The 15,231-nt window shown below is 44.7% G+C and overlaps 1 protein-coding gene and 1 pseudogene across 4 annotated transcripts in view; one reads left to right on the top strand and one right to left on the bottom strand.

Moving 5' to 3' along the window:
* Positions 1-15,231, bottom strand: part of FOXN3 (forkhead box N3) — a 364,758-nt gene that overhangs the window by 64,109 nt on the left and 285,418 nt on the right. The gene's annotated exons all lie outside the window — the stretch shown is intronic.
* Positions 10,878-12,833, top strand: LOC141577886 (large ribosomal subunit protein uL6 pseudogene; annotated as a pseudogene).

The raw sequence follows: 15,231 nt of genomic DNA, 5'->3' as shown, positions 1-15,231 counted from the left end.
CGTCTGCTGGGTAAGCTACCTGGTTTGCGGTACTTCCTGCGGCCACCTGAGGAAATGATACACCGAGTCAACAGAGCCAGAAGAAAGAGCAACTCTGTGAACAGCCCAGGAAATTTGACCGCAAACCAGCTCCCATTCAATTTTGAACTTTTTATTAACCTGGAGTTAGACTCTGAGTAAACCAAGAATGATCTCAGTCAACAGGCAGCTCCCCCTCCACACCCCGGCATGAGGCGTTTTAAGCTGTTTTGGGGTCTGGCTGCCTCCCGTTTGTCCAAACCATGATCTTTCTGCCTCAAAAAATCGAGCAAGCATGGCCGGGGAGAAGATGTGCGTGGGGAATACGGTGTTTGCTGTGGCTCGCCTCCCACCCAGCCTGGGGGGGGCTCTTTGCTCTCGTTAAGGCCTCACCACCTGGCCCCCCTTCACGGCGCCGACTCCATCTAGATAAAGTGAGACTGATCACAGTTTCCCCATTCAGTCACGTCGGGCTTCTTCCTACGGATGTGACATGACTGGTCAGTCAATCAACGATGTGTTTGTTGGATGTCAAAGTTGTCATTTTTCACATTCCAGAGCAGTGTGTCTTCTGAGCTTTCAGGGGGTGACTGGCAGACAAAGACCAAGGTGACCCCCACTGGGTGATGACCTTGTACAGTCTCCCTCCCTCTAGTATACATTGAACCTGTTACTTGCTTCTAGTAATAAAATATGGCAAAGGTGATGGGCAGTCGTTCCCCAGGTGACCCTACGCCACACAGGACTGTGTCGTAGCAGACTGGAAGGAGAGGTCTCTTCCTGGCCTTAAAGCAGCTGCCTGATTGTGAGGGTCTGGGAGGGGGCCGCAGGGGGGTCTGGCAGGGACTACACGGGTCTCTACTCACCGAGAACCAACAAGAAAGGGGGGCTTCCACCCTTCAACCACAAGGATCTGAATTCTGGCAGCAACTGTATTAGCTTGAAGGAGAACCAACTCCAGAAAGGACCACAGCCCTAAGACACTTGTTTGCTGCCTGTTGAGACCCTGGGCAGGGGACCCAGATAAATTGTGCCTGGACTCCTGACCCAGGGCAACTGTGGCCATTATAACTATGTGCTGTCTGAAAACGCTGTCAGTGGTAATTTGTTACGCGGCAGAGAAAACCGACATGATGACCATGTCCTTTTAGGGTCTGATGAAAAAGGAATCTTTGGGTACAAAAGCTCGGGAAGGCACATGTTTTCAATACAACTTCAGGGGTTTATCTAGACCCTTTAAAACTCCTCAAGGTGTCTTCAAGATGTTCCTGGATGCAGGGCTATGCACTTTTCTCTTTGTCTAGTCAATACAATTTACTGCAAAACTTGGTGAAGTCTGGGAAACTAACAAGGTCATAGTACATAAACTGTGAGTCCATTCCTACAGTTTAAAATGTGAATTTAAATAATTTGTTTCATTCTTAACCTGTAAGATAGAGCCATTATTTTTGTATCATCTTCAGCTTGCTTAGAGAGATGGAAAAGCATAGATTGGAAGAGAGAAGGCAATTTCTTATTTTACTAGGAAAAAAACTTCAATCCACCTTAATTACAGGAATCAAACAAATGAACAAATAAATAAACAAACAAAAACCCTGCAAACAAATAACTCAGAAGCATGTCTTATAGGAACCTGGAAGTGTTTTAAGTGTTTACAAAAGGATACTTTTAGGAAGATAGGTTCAGTTCATTTCCCCTACAAAAGAAAACTTGTTCAGAACTAATGTAACAACACCTGAAAGAAATTTACTTTCCAACCCAAACGTCCTTGGGGTGATATCCTGGAAAGAAAACAAACTGAAATTTAAAAATCTGGATTTAAGTCCTTGTTCTGCTTACTAGCTAGCTGGGTACCTGGCAGGAAGTTATTATATTTCTCTGGATCTGGGTTTTCTCCACCGTAAAATGGGCTGTTTTGAGACTAGATGGAGTAACGGTCGTGAAGTGCCAGGCCTTCTCGTAACAACACTGCGGGCCTACCAGAGGGGATGCCTTCAGCTGCCCCAAAGGGGCAAGGGGAGTCCTGACCTGTGATGAGCGCTAATGACGACAGTCAGTCTCCCCAACTGACATCTGTGGGAAAAGAGGTACGCGTGGTTGCCCCGGAGACACAAACAGATAACCTCCTCCACAGCAACACTCATCTCCTGAATCCTGAGTGATAGCAAAGACAGTTCAGACTCAGTGGAGGATTCTGTCGGACAAAAGAACTAGAGAAGCAAACATAAGCCCCAAACAAACAAAAACCCCTGCAGCACAGGGGTATTTATAAAGCCCCTGTGACTCTCAGCTTGGACCGGGGGATTACAGAAGCTCCGCGGACAGAACACCCTTCCATTCTGGCTGCTGTGGGACACCTGAGTGGGAGAGAAGAGGACAGTGGGGACCACCCTTGGCCAGGTGCACAATCTGACACCACTCAGGCTGTAGATGGACTGTGGGAAGAAACAGGCTGCATCTGGGCTGGAACCAAACGCTACTAACCCTCCACTAGCAGGAAAGAAACTTGCAGGGGCTTTTTTTTCTGAGTCATGAGTTCTTCCTGGCCCTCCCTCTGCCAGTGTTGGGATGGAGGACCATGGGCAGGGCTGGGTACAGGCAGGGGGGGTGCAAAGTGTTGTCCCTCTGTGTGACATTCACTGAGATAAAAGGAGGGAGGGGTGACACTCAAAAGAGCGAACGACTGTAGCACAGGCACCAACTGAACAGGAGGAACTGAACTGGCTCCCCCAGGTGCGGCTCAGGAAGGCCAAGGCCCTTGGCTTTGTGGCCTGGAGTCTAAACTAAGTCGTTATTGCCTTGATCATCCTCTTGTGCCTAGAAGCTCCGCAGTGAGAGGGTAAAACAGCACGATCAATGGTCACCGGTAAGGCGGCCGGTGCTGTGAAATCACTAGTCCTAAACCCAAGTGTCACAGCAACCAGAGCTTTCCCAATATGGTACCTCTGCTGTCCTAGACAACCAGGGAGGAAGGTTAGCATGTGGTTGGCTAATGCGTCCGTGTGCCCCTCCACGGCAGGGATAATGCCCTGGCATCCAACACAATGCCGGGCACAGAGTACTCAGAAATATCTGCTGAATGGATGATCCCTTACCCTGTTCTGTTTATTTCTCCACCAGCTCATCAATTAACTTCTTCTACGATGAAGGCCTGGCTGCCTGAGACTGAGTTCCAGCTTCCAGCATCACTAGCTGTGTGACCTTGGGCAAGAAACTTCACCCATGTGGGTCATTTTCCCCCAATGGGGCTGATAATGGTATCTTCTTCATAGAGTATTTGGGATTAAGTATATGTAAGGGGCTTAGAACCAGGCCTGGCACAAAGAAAGCACTATTTAAGCGTTAGCTACTCTTGTTATTTTGATGACCGCTTCTTTTTTATTTATTAGATTTATTGTTTCTCATCTGTCTCCCTCACAAGGCTCCACAAAGCAAGGACTTGTGTCTGTTTTCTTCGCTGAAAAATCCCAAGCACCAAGAACTGTCCCAGGCCCCAGTAAATATTTATAAAATGAATAGATGAACTTTTAAGTTCTTAGATCATAATGGCCACATCTTCTCTGATGTTAAATTGTATAAACATCCTTACAATGTTCTGCCTTGTCTCCCAATGTCGATGAAAGTTCTCTGCTTTTTGTTGAAAATAATAGCTTCCATTTAGAAACTACTTTCACATCTATTTTCTCATTTGAGCCTCCCGACAACCCTGTAATAAATCCCCACGGTGTCCACTGGAGCAACACACACCCAGCAGCTCTGCAGAAACACCAGGACTTGAGGTTGATGGCGAGGATGGTGACCCACTCCACCGCATCTCACCTGTGAGAGGCCACTTATTATGTGATGAGGAGTGAGCCCGCCCCATATTTTTGCATTGATTTACCTTGGGATGATTTTATTGTTGTTGTCATTAGTCTACTGAACAAAAAAAGACTACTTGTTTTTATTTTCTGTCTCCCCAGCTGCTATTTGAAAATATGTATTTTCTCTTTCCAATTGAAAAAATGGTACATGTTTATTGCAGAAAATTTGATTGAAAGAAAAAAGGGCATAAAGAAGAAAACTGAAATTACCCGCAACCCCATTTGGTGTTAATACTTGCTTCTGAGGAAGTATTTGTGGCAAAATATTACTGTTTTGCAGAAAGATGCTGGCGTGGCTTCTTGGTCACAGTGGATTCTGGGAGTCAAGAGTAGTCCAGACCTGAGTGTGGGGGGAGAATGGGGCTGGCAGGAGCTAAGGAGCCTGAGAGGGAGGATGGCCGGAGATGGAAAAGAGTGCAGCGGGTCCAGGTCCACGCGGCTGGCAAGGGGCACCTGAGGCTCTGGTCTACCTGCCTGGCAGAGTGAAAGACGTGTCCATCACAGTTCCACTACCTAGAGTTTGGTGGAGCAGGATGTGGGCATCACCCCCTGGGGACCAACAGCTGTTCAGAAGGTCCCAGTCAGTTGGGATGCTGGGGCCCTGGCAGGGACAGGTACAGAACCCTCGCTTCTGGAGTCAGAAGAAGCTCATGTAATAGCATGGCTGCCTTACGTAGTACTGTTTTCTGGGTCCTTCTCGCCTACTTAAACTGGGGCCTGGGGCAGGTGTGTCTGTTCTGCAGTCTTCCAAGACTGGACAGATGGGAGTAGGGGGCTGTGCGGTAACTGATTTTTAGGTCTCCTTTAATCGACTGGCTGGGGGGCCTTGAATTATGGCTGCTGAGTTTATAGTTGAAATAACTAGGAGGCGCCAGGACGGAAGCAGGTGCTACAGTCAATTCAGAGGTAGGCAAGCTCAGTGTGCAGGAAGGTCTTGGATCAAAGTCTCAAGAAGCCCACCTGCCCTTAGGTTGTAACATTTCCTAACTGTACTCGGGCCAGGTCTGGAAAAAGTCACAGAGGCCACCTCACGGCAGCCCTGAAAGTCCCTCCCGTATTGTACTTTTCCACATCTAGGCTGTTTCTGACCAGCTAGAGACACAGGCCGATACCAGAAGGATCTCAGAAGCTAGGATCTGAAGGTTAGCTCGTTCAGCCTGCTCGTCTGTAGGATGATAGATGTGTCTGCAACTCATTTTATATTCTTCGTACACAAACTGTTCAGACAGACGTAGTCCATCCTGCGTATAGTACTACTGACAACCAATAGATCCCATGTGCTTTAATCAATAAAATGACTGCCTTGGTTATTACAGGAAACCATGAACTGTTGCGATCTTCTATCCCTGTTTCAATCGATGTAAACCAGGGCAAGAAGAAACAGGACCCTTAATTATATAACCGGGAAGGATTATGTAACAAAGGTCCTGATGCAACTTTAACTGTGTCTGTGCCAACCAAGGCTGAAACAGCATACGTTTCTGAGTTAACGTGAGGCACCGAGAGTTGTGCAAAGCATCTTTCAATATTGGTTTAACTAATCCCACTTACTCATCATCCACAGAAGTCTCTGCTCTTCTAACCTTGTTTTTCCACGGCACTGGATGAAGCAACCCCACTGCAGGGTGACAGCGTGTTAAAGTGACAGTGCACCCACACTCACAAGACGCGCACAAGACGGAAGCCAAGAGCGTCAATCTCTCTGAGAGGCTGGTCTCCAATGCCCGGCCTGGCGATGATAATTTCATAAGTGCTGCTAAAGCCAAAGCCACTTCTGGTTTCAAAGTGGCAGGACCCTGATCACTTGTGATGGGAACCGTTTGCACGGAGAGACCTTTTGAAAGCCACATGGCATTTCTTTGTTCAAGGAACCCAAGAAACAATAATAGTAACAACAGAAAAATAACCGTAACCCCCCCTTTCCTTTCATTGGGGGCTGCCAAGCAAAATGATCCTTTTCCATGCCTCCTTTATGTCTTCCGGATAAAAATTATATTCGAGAGCAGCCAGCACAAAGGATGCTCACGCAAGCAATGTGCCTTGTAGGTGACATTCCTGGGAACCTTTAGGAGAGATACTGATTTAAAGCTACCGAGATGCCGTGTGTGCACTGCTGCTGCCGTAATGAATCTTCCCGGCACCACACACTTGTGATTTAAACTAAGTCTGGAAAGATGAAATCTATTGAAACAACATTAGTGGCTCTACTTCATCCTGCAGAAGGACAGGATACCAGGAACAAGGCTAAAAGTGCAACTTGGTGCTGTCTGAGGTCATATAATAGCTGCTGATTTTATAAATTCTACCCTCTACAACAGGTGGGTGGGCGGTCAGTGAATGAAGCCGTGAGTTGGGACTTCCCATCCGCTTGAGGCTGGGAGTGGATTTTTTTTCCAATGACCCATAATAAAACTGAATATTCTTGGGACTTTTATTTTAATGTCACATAAACTTACTCTTTCAAATCCCTTTCCAGAAGGTCAACGTGTTCCCCTTTTTGCCTTTTCTTTTTAAAATTCCCTCTTTTTTCCCCCAGTAAACAGAATAGTTTAAAGGCATAAAAAACTCTGCCCCCTCCCCCAAAAAACTTTCTGAAGTCAGAATTACAGACGTTAGAGTTCCTTTAGAAATTTCAGAGGTCTGGATGTGAGGTTTAAGATCTGAATTCAAGTCCTGACTGTTCCTAGCTGAGTGGCCTTGGGTGGGTCACATGATGCTTCCTTGCACAGTTTAATCCAGCAGGAGGAAGAGTTGGACTAATGAACGCTGAACTCTTTTGCCCTAAAACCCTTGGACTCCAGTCCACTCCAGTTTTCTACTGGGAACCACACCACCGTTGGCCATGCCTGCTCCCTCCATCCTCTGTCACCAGCCCACTGGCCTCCAAATACATCCCAGAGACCTTAGCCTACAGGCCAGAGACTGGGGAGCCCCTCTGATGATCAGATTCCCCCAGCAAAGACCACCCATTAGCCACCGATGTGACGCCAACAGGCACAAGTGAACTTCCCTGACAGACTGAGGCTGTCTGGCTAGAATCCAAGGCGAAGTCCCGTAGTACAGGGCCAAGTACAAGCTAGGTATGTTAGTTCCTAGGGCTGCCGTTAACAGAGAACCACAAACTGGGTAGCTTGAAACAACAGAAATTTACTATCTTACAGTTCTGGAGGCTAGAGGTCCAAAATTAAAGTGTTGGCAGGGCCACGCTCCTGCTGAGACCTGCAGGAGAGGATGCTTTCTTGCCTCCTTCTGTGCTGCGCATCCGTCCTGGCATCCCTTGGTTTGCGGCCGTATCCCTCCAACCTCTGCCTCCGTCATCTCATGGCATTCCTCCCGTGTGTGCCGGTGTCCAAATTTCCCTCTTCTAATAAGGACGCCAGTCACATGGGACCAGGGCCCACCCTAATGACCGCATCTTTATTACAAGACACAAGATGATTCCATCGGCAAAGACTTCATTTTCAAATAAGGTCACGTTCCCAGGTACTTGGGGGTGGGTTAGGACTCCAACATATCTTTGGGGTCTAATTCAACCTATAGCACTAGGTGGGTAAGCACATTTTGAAGTCTGAACTCCAGTGCACAAATGAATGAGAGGATGACCAAAGCCCACTTGAGCTGAAGTGGAAGGAAAAATGTTAAGTGGAAAGACATTACGGTTCTGATGGTCACAGGGGGAAGAGATGTTTACTTCAGTGGCTGGGCAGGTGAGCACTGGTGAGGAAGGCGGTGTTCTCTCCCCAGCGTGCTCTGGGCTGTGCTCTCTGGACATGCTTTCCCCTCGGTCCACCCAGTCCCCAGTGCCAGCAGCTGCTGAAATCCTCCTAACTCTTGAAGTGCCAGCTCAAAGTACACCAGCGGAAAGCCAAGTCACCTGCAGCTGACCTTTGATGGCATTTTGTCTGCTCCTTGGAGACACCTGAACTATGGTCATTTGTGCCCTCTCTGCCTTCCACTCCTTGAGAGCAAGGGTTATTTCTTACACAATCACTGTACACACAGTGGGTGCGTGCAAATATCTGCTAAAGTAAACCAGCAGGAAGATAAGAGGAGAATGGAAAGAAATATCTGCTGTTTTGAAAACTTCACCATGGAAAGGGACCTTTGCACCAGGGGCTCTTAGAAACTGTGGCCTGTTGATTCCCTCACTGAATCTCTGTGACCTCTGCTACCGTGCCATAGTTCTTGGAAATCATAAGAAATGCTGTGAGATAAGGCAACCATTGAAAGTAAAGGATGGGAGTGTGCCCAGGCGAGGGGCTTATGCTGAGGCCACATGGCACCAGTGGCTCTTGGGCTCTGTCAGCCACTGTGACCTTGGAGGTGTCTACTGAGGGCTGACACGAGTCTTTGGAACTGCAGCACATTCAGCTGGAAGGGGTCTTAGAGATGGTGGTAGGCAGAATAATGCCTCTCCCCAAAGATGTTCACATCCTACTGTAATCTAGAATGTGTGAATGTGTTAGGTTAGAAAGCATGGGGGGAATTAAGGTCCTGGAAGTGAGAGGTTCTCCTGGACTATCTGGGTGGGCCCAATGTCATCACCAAAATCCATGTAAGTCAAAGAGGGAGGTCAGAGTGATTTTATGAGAAGTTGGCTTTGAAAACGGAGTAAGGGGCCACAGGCCAAGGAATGTGAGTGGCCTCTAGAAGCTGGAAAAAGGAAACAGATTCTCCCCCAAAGCTTCCTTAAGAAACATGCCCTGAAATCCCTTACTTTTAGCTTCACTAGACTCATTTCGGGCTTCTAACCTTCAAAACTGTAAGATAAGAAATTTGTGTTGTTTTAAGCCACTAAGTTTGTGGTATTTCATGATAGCAGCCACAGGAAACTAACACAGAGATCATCCACTCCTTCAGATGGGGAAACTGAAGCCCAGGCAGGTTGTGCAGTTTTTGCCTGTTAGGTACACAGCTGAGGAGCGACAGAGCTGGCGCTCACGGCGGGGCGGACAGCTCCGGCTTGGGCAGGCTTCGCTTGCAATGTGTTCCTTTCTCGGGTAAGGTCGCGAAGCCCCTGGCTTTCATCTGAGGAGGAAACTGCAAACTGTCCTTATGGGAATTCTGGTCACAGAAGCAGAGTGACTGGACAGAGAAGCTGGGAGGAGCCTTTGAAAGCAGCAGCCAGCATCTTCTTTACTATGAGGATTCTGCTGCCTTAGAGACGTCTAGCATCTCACCAAGTGGTCACAGGGCGGTAACAGTAAGCTAGAGGAAGGGGGCTCCTGGTAATCTGGCCCCAGATTACATGTGCTGCTTAGAACCTAAGCCTTTAGTTATCCTGATGGGGTGGCCTAAACCCCATCTCCCCAAGACGTTAAGTGCTCTAGCCACGGGGACACTTACTGCCTCTGGTTTTCTGGCCTGGCAGGCTGGTTGGGCAGGCCTGAGTTCCAAGCCTTTAAGAAGCTTTACTGTCTGAAAAAGTCTACCTTTTGACTGCCAAGCATTTTGACTTCTAGAGCTGACCTAGACCAGTCCCAGTTTCGTATATGCCACCATTCATTAGCTCTTTTGGTATAGAAAAGAGATTCTCTTCGACTCTCTGAGACCCCAACTCCTGGACCAGCTATCATCATGTCTACAACAGGGGACAAGTGCCCCTTGGCCTAAGTCTCAGGACCCCACTGACATACAAATCATTTGGCAAATAACTGATAGGTAACTGAGAGTTTGCAGCAACGCGCAGAGCACCTTTCTTTGGGTAAATATCTGGTATTACCAACAGCTTGCAGGAAATACAGTTTAAATAAACGCTGTTGGCACAACAGTGGATTGAAGTTCATCAAAAGGCTTCTATCAGTGTGTGATGATCTGCTGGGGTAAGAGCCTGTATAATGTCTCTGACACTTCGGTGATCCTAACAGGGTCTTTCTTCTGCTGGGAAGCCTAGGAAGCGATACTGAAGAGCTGATGGGGTTGCACCTTTTTGCTCAGCCATTTATATCTCTTTGTTCAGCTCCTTTTCAAATCAAGCAAGCCAAACGCATAACCTGGTAGAACTTTTTTATTCATCAAGACTTGAATTCAGGATTTTCTTTCCTTCTGGTAGTAAATTATGCCGCTGCTTAAAAGTATACCTAAAAATTGACCATCTGAAGGGACTTCTGCTTCTGGCAAATGGAACAGATATATTTTTCCTTATTCTCACTAAATACAACTAAAAATACATTAAATATAAGACAAACATAAGAAGACTCTGTATGGTGGAGATTAAGAAAGCAAACCAGCTAAGTTCAGTACAAAAAAGACAAGGTATACACCAAATTAACAAAATGTTATCAAGTGTAATTTAGGAATATTTGGCAGGAGGTAATTAGGTTTACTTATTTATTTTACTTATTTATTTTACAATGGAGGCACTGGGGATTGAACCCAGGACCTTGTGCATGCTAAGCGCATGTTCTACCACTGAGCTATACCAACCCCCTAATTCAGGAATATTTTTAAAGAATTATATACTAAGACCAAGTGGGGCTTATTTCAGTGATGCAAGATTAGTTCAGTATTTGAAAATCAGTCAAAGTAATCCACCATATCAACAGGCTATAGAAGAAAATCATATAGTCATATCAACTGAGGTAGAAAAAGCATATGAAAAATACATCTAATCATGATTTAAAAAAAAAATTACCCAACTTGTCAAGGAGCATCTACAAAAAATCCTACAGCTAACATTATGCTTAATAAGGAAAGACAAATGCTTTCTCCCTATGACTGAGAACAAGGCAAGGATGTCTTTTCTCACCACTCTTATTTAACACAGTGTTGGAAGTTCTAGCTAGTGATTATTGGCAAGAAAATGAAATAAAGGCATACAGATCAAAAAGGAAGAAATAAAACTGTCCTTATTTGCAAGACTGTTTACATAGAAAATCTCAAGGAATTTACAAAGAACCCTTCTAGGACTAATGAGTGCATTCATCAAGGTCTCAGGGTACAAGATAAGCATACAAAACCAACTGTATTCTATATGCTAGCAATGAATAAGTGGACACTAAAAATTTAAAAATAATACCATTTACAACTATTCAAGAAAAATAAAATACTTGAGTGTTAATCTAACAAAACATGTATAGGACTTATATGCTGAAAACTACAAAATGCTAATGAAAGAAATCAAAGAAGATCTAAGTAAATGGAGAGGCATACCATGGTCATGGATTAGAAGATTCAATATAGTAAAGATGTCATTCGTTCCCAAATTGATATACAGGTTTGAAGTAATTCCCATCAAGATCCCAGCAAGATTTTTTTTTTTTTTGGTAGATACAGATGAGATTATATACATGTTTTACAAGATGTCACCATTGAGAGAAACAGAATTTCTCTGTATTACAATTTTTTTACAGCTGTGTATGAATCTACAATAATCTCACAAAGTTTAATCAAAAACAAAAGCTGCTCTTTACTGCATCTATTGTGAGAATGAAAACTATTCTCAGCAATGAGACTGCTGACACTCCAGAAAATGTTGACATTGCTCTGATGGGCCACAGTTATTGTGAAGGGCCCAGAGGAACCCTTTGGAGGGACTTTAAATCATATCAATGTAGAACTCAGTTTCCTTGGAAAGAAAAAGAGGCTCCAGGTTGACAAATGGTGGCGAAATAGAAACTGGTTACTTTTGTACTATGTCATGTACAGAACATGATCTAGAGTGTTATGCTGGGCTTCCATTACAAGATGAGGTCTGTTCATACTCACTTCCCTATCAATTTGGTTATTCAGGAGAACAGGTCTCTTGTTGAAATCTGAAATTTCTTGGGCAAAAAAAAAAAAAAAAAAAAAAAAATAGGTGCTCCAGGTTCAGATGAAGTCAGGCATTGCTTGTTCAGTATCTCAAGCCCAGAAAGGTGAGTTAATTCTTAAAGGAAATGACATTGAACTTGCATCAAATTCAGTGACTTTGATTCAGCAAGCCACAACAACTGAAAACAAGGATATCAGAAAAATTTTGGATGGTATCTATGTCTCTGGAAAAGGAACAGTTCAGGAGGTGATAAGACTGAAGTTGTCCAGCTACAGAAACAAGAAGCCAAATGATTTCTAGCACCTATTAGTGACATTTTAAAGATGCAATAAAAGTCCTGCATTGATTTTGGAGAAAAAGACAAAAACAAACAAAAAAACCCCAAAGAAACAAAACCTGACTACCCGCTTACCCAATGTTTTCGTTTGATACTGAGAAGAACTGGTAAAGTACAGAAAGGATTAGTAGAGTAGGACACTTTGGCCACTCTGTTCCTTTACCCTGACTTAAAATTCTTTGTAGCACTTATAAAACTGCATGACATTACATTACATTACATCACATCTGGCTGTCCTATTTGTCTGTCTGTCTGTCCTGCTTCCCCTACTGAAATGGAAGCTCCACATGGGCAGGACCTCTGCCTTGTTCACACTCTAGCACATTCTACAAGTACTAAAAAAAAAAGCTGCTGAATGAATATGGGAAACTCTGTCATATGCCTTTTTGGATAGAGTGTTTCCAACTGCTTAACTTCTCCTGGACCCTTTCTCCTCTAAGGAGCTGCTCTTCAGCCTTATCCACCAGCAAGACCCCCTCTGACATCAGTTTCACTGAACTTTAGTGTTCAGCTCTACTCCAGACCTTTCTCAAGTTCTCGCCCTTCTAAACTCATAGCACCAGGACAGCCGCATATTGGGAATCATTCCCAGGGGTCAGTTTTAATCGAGGGTGCTAGAACTTTGAGGAATGTAGCTTCAGCCATGTCCACAGCCATTCTATTCACCTGGTCTGTACAGCAAGAACATACCACCCAATCCCAGCCCTGTTTCTTGACCAGATCAATCTGATGTACCTCTAATACAATTTGTACACAGATCCGAGGGATGTCTGGAACTAATGTGATCATCTTTAAATCATTATGTTTTCCATGTATGTCTCAGCTGCCAATAACATATGAGGGACTTTAATGTGAAATACTAACTTTCATTGCCAGTGGCCTCTAACTTCTTACCATATTCCTCACTAATACAGTGCTGGGAATGGACAAGTGTCTGGCAGCCTAGGGGACACACACTCACTGCCAGCAGCCAGACAGTGGCTGTAAGGGTCAGCTGGACAGTCCTTCACTCACACAGAGAACTGTAGGGTATTTTATTTTGTCTGTTCTGTTCAGATATATATCTCAAGTACCTAGTATGCAGTGGATGCTGAATAAGTGGTTGTAGGTTGAATAAATCAATCCAAATCTTGGGTATTTCTAAGTTAGAAGATAGCAGCATTTCTGAGCTTAAAACCTGGTAATGAACATCAATAACATGGCATTTACTCAACTACATCAAGAGTGTGAGTGAAACATATCAATTTCTAGATGGTTCGGGGGGATGAAATTATAAATTAGAATTCTTGCTATTGGAAGAATTCTAGCTGACTACCCTTGCCGCATGGAAATGACAAATAGACAACATAATTACAGGCTGCCGGTAATTAACATACACCCAGCTATAGCAAACATGAAAATTTAAAATGAACAATTACATACTGAAAAAGAGACTGCGAATGATCAACTGGGGGGAAAGGCAGAAATCTATGAATGAGATGGTGTTAAACAGTCAGATGTAATTCACTCCACTTTCCTCCCTCCCTAAGAGCTTTTCCAGCCAGGCGCAGTGAATGTTTCCTGTCAAGCCAGCGGAACCAGAGAGTTGAATTGGTATCTCCAAGCAGGCAATTTTCCTAGTTGTAAATAACCAGCAGCTTTGTGGGAATCAATTAGGAGGCTCCCATCGCTTCCCTGGGAGTCTTATTTCAGTCCATCCGTCTTCCTTTGTTAATTTCCTAAGTTGGGTTTAAGGGATACAGAGATAAAGATTTTTTTTTTTTTGTCCCTCAGACTTCCTGGAGGAGGCAGGGTGAAGAGGAGAGTTTCTACATCTTTCTCACTAAGAATCCAGATAGAATACTTTCAAGTCAAGTCACTCTCCCTTTTCAAGGCCAGAAAACTGGATGGGCAATAGGTTCCATGTCCAGCAACAAGGGCTCAAAGCCTATAAGAAAATGATGGTCACAAGACAAAAAAAATTGATGTAGGTCCAGATAGGCTTTAATGCAAAGACGCAGGTGGTCTGCAGACCAAATGGCATCTTCAAGAACAGGCTGACGAAGTCATAGTTGGAATATAATATGCTCATCTCATGAATCAATTGCTTAGTCTTAGCCCGGGCCCTCGCTGTCACTAGTTTGGTTTACGGTGATGGCAATAACTGTCCCGATCGTAACAGTGATACTAATACGAGAAGCTGTCAATTACTGAAAGCCTGTCATGTGCCAGGTACTTTACTATGTTCCTTCCACTGCTCACAACATCAGTATTATTATTACCTTTTATAGATGAGGAAACTGAGGTTCAGAGAAGTTCACATGGCTTGTAAATTCTGGAGCTGAGAGGATTTGAACCCAGGTCGATGTCTAGAGGACTAGTTGATCCCAAAGATAATCCTGTCCTAAGATGCCATGTGCTCTCTTTTGTTCATCCAGCAAAAACTGGTGAAGCCCCCCTACTGGGCAGGTATCCCCCTATTAACCAAAGACCAAGTCTGAGTCTTGTTGAGGGACTTGGGATGACCCCAGTTTGACAACACTGGGGAGGTGGGGAGGGACCAGGTAAACCAAGCCGGCCTCCGCTGACATGGGCCCTTTTCCCAGGTACCCTGACTTCTCAGTAAACATCCATCAGGTCACACCTCCCCAGCTAAAATATTCCTAACTGCAGAAATGACCAGCCCTTGGATCATTACCTCTTTGAAAAATGAGGTACGGTAAGAAAAAATAAAACTTCAATGGGAAAAAAAAAAAGAGATGAACAGAGGGCACAGCAAGAAATATGCAGCAGAAGAAACACAAATAGCTTTCAAACTCATTCCGTTAAGGAAATGGAGACCAACCCAATGCCACTTTGCAACACTGTAGACTGTCCAGGACCAGGGCTTGCTTTAATCCAGTGGTGCAGCCACACAGTGAACTCTAGAGCCCACAGAAAGCACAGCTCTGTAGGCACTGATACAGAATGGTCCTCATGATCAGAATAATGTATACGGTATGTGCCTATTTGCATAAATGTGCACACACACTCAGGTGTGTAAAGGCATCGGCCATCAAGGGACATGTAAGAAACACATCATGCTGGTTACCTCTGGGGACGGGACTAGAGCTATATTTCTCTTACAGGAGGATGACTTAATTTTTATTGTATATCATTTTGTATTTTATAATTTTTTTTTTTTACAACATACTAAAAAGAAAAGGAGAAAGGAAGCTGAGTGGTGCAGAGCAGGTAGTGACACACCTGGGATCCCATGAATGAATGGTCGGTGGCTGGGC

This window comes from Camelus bactrianus, chromosome 6 (assembly GCF_048773025.1).
Source record: "Camelus bactrianus isolate YW-2024 breed Bactrian camel chromosome 6, ASM4877302v1, whole genome shotgun sequence".
NCBI classification, from domain to species: Eukaryota; Metazoa; Chordata; class Mammalia; order Artiodactyla; family Camelidae; genus Camelus; species Camelus bactrianus.
Note: the sequence above shows the minus strand (reverse complement) of the source record. Positions and strands in the feature narration are given on the sequence as shown.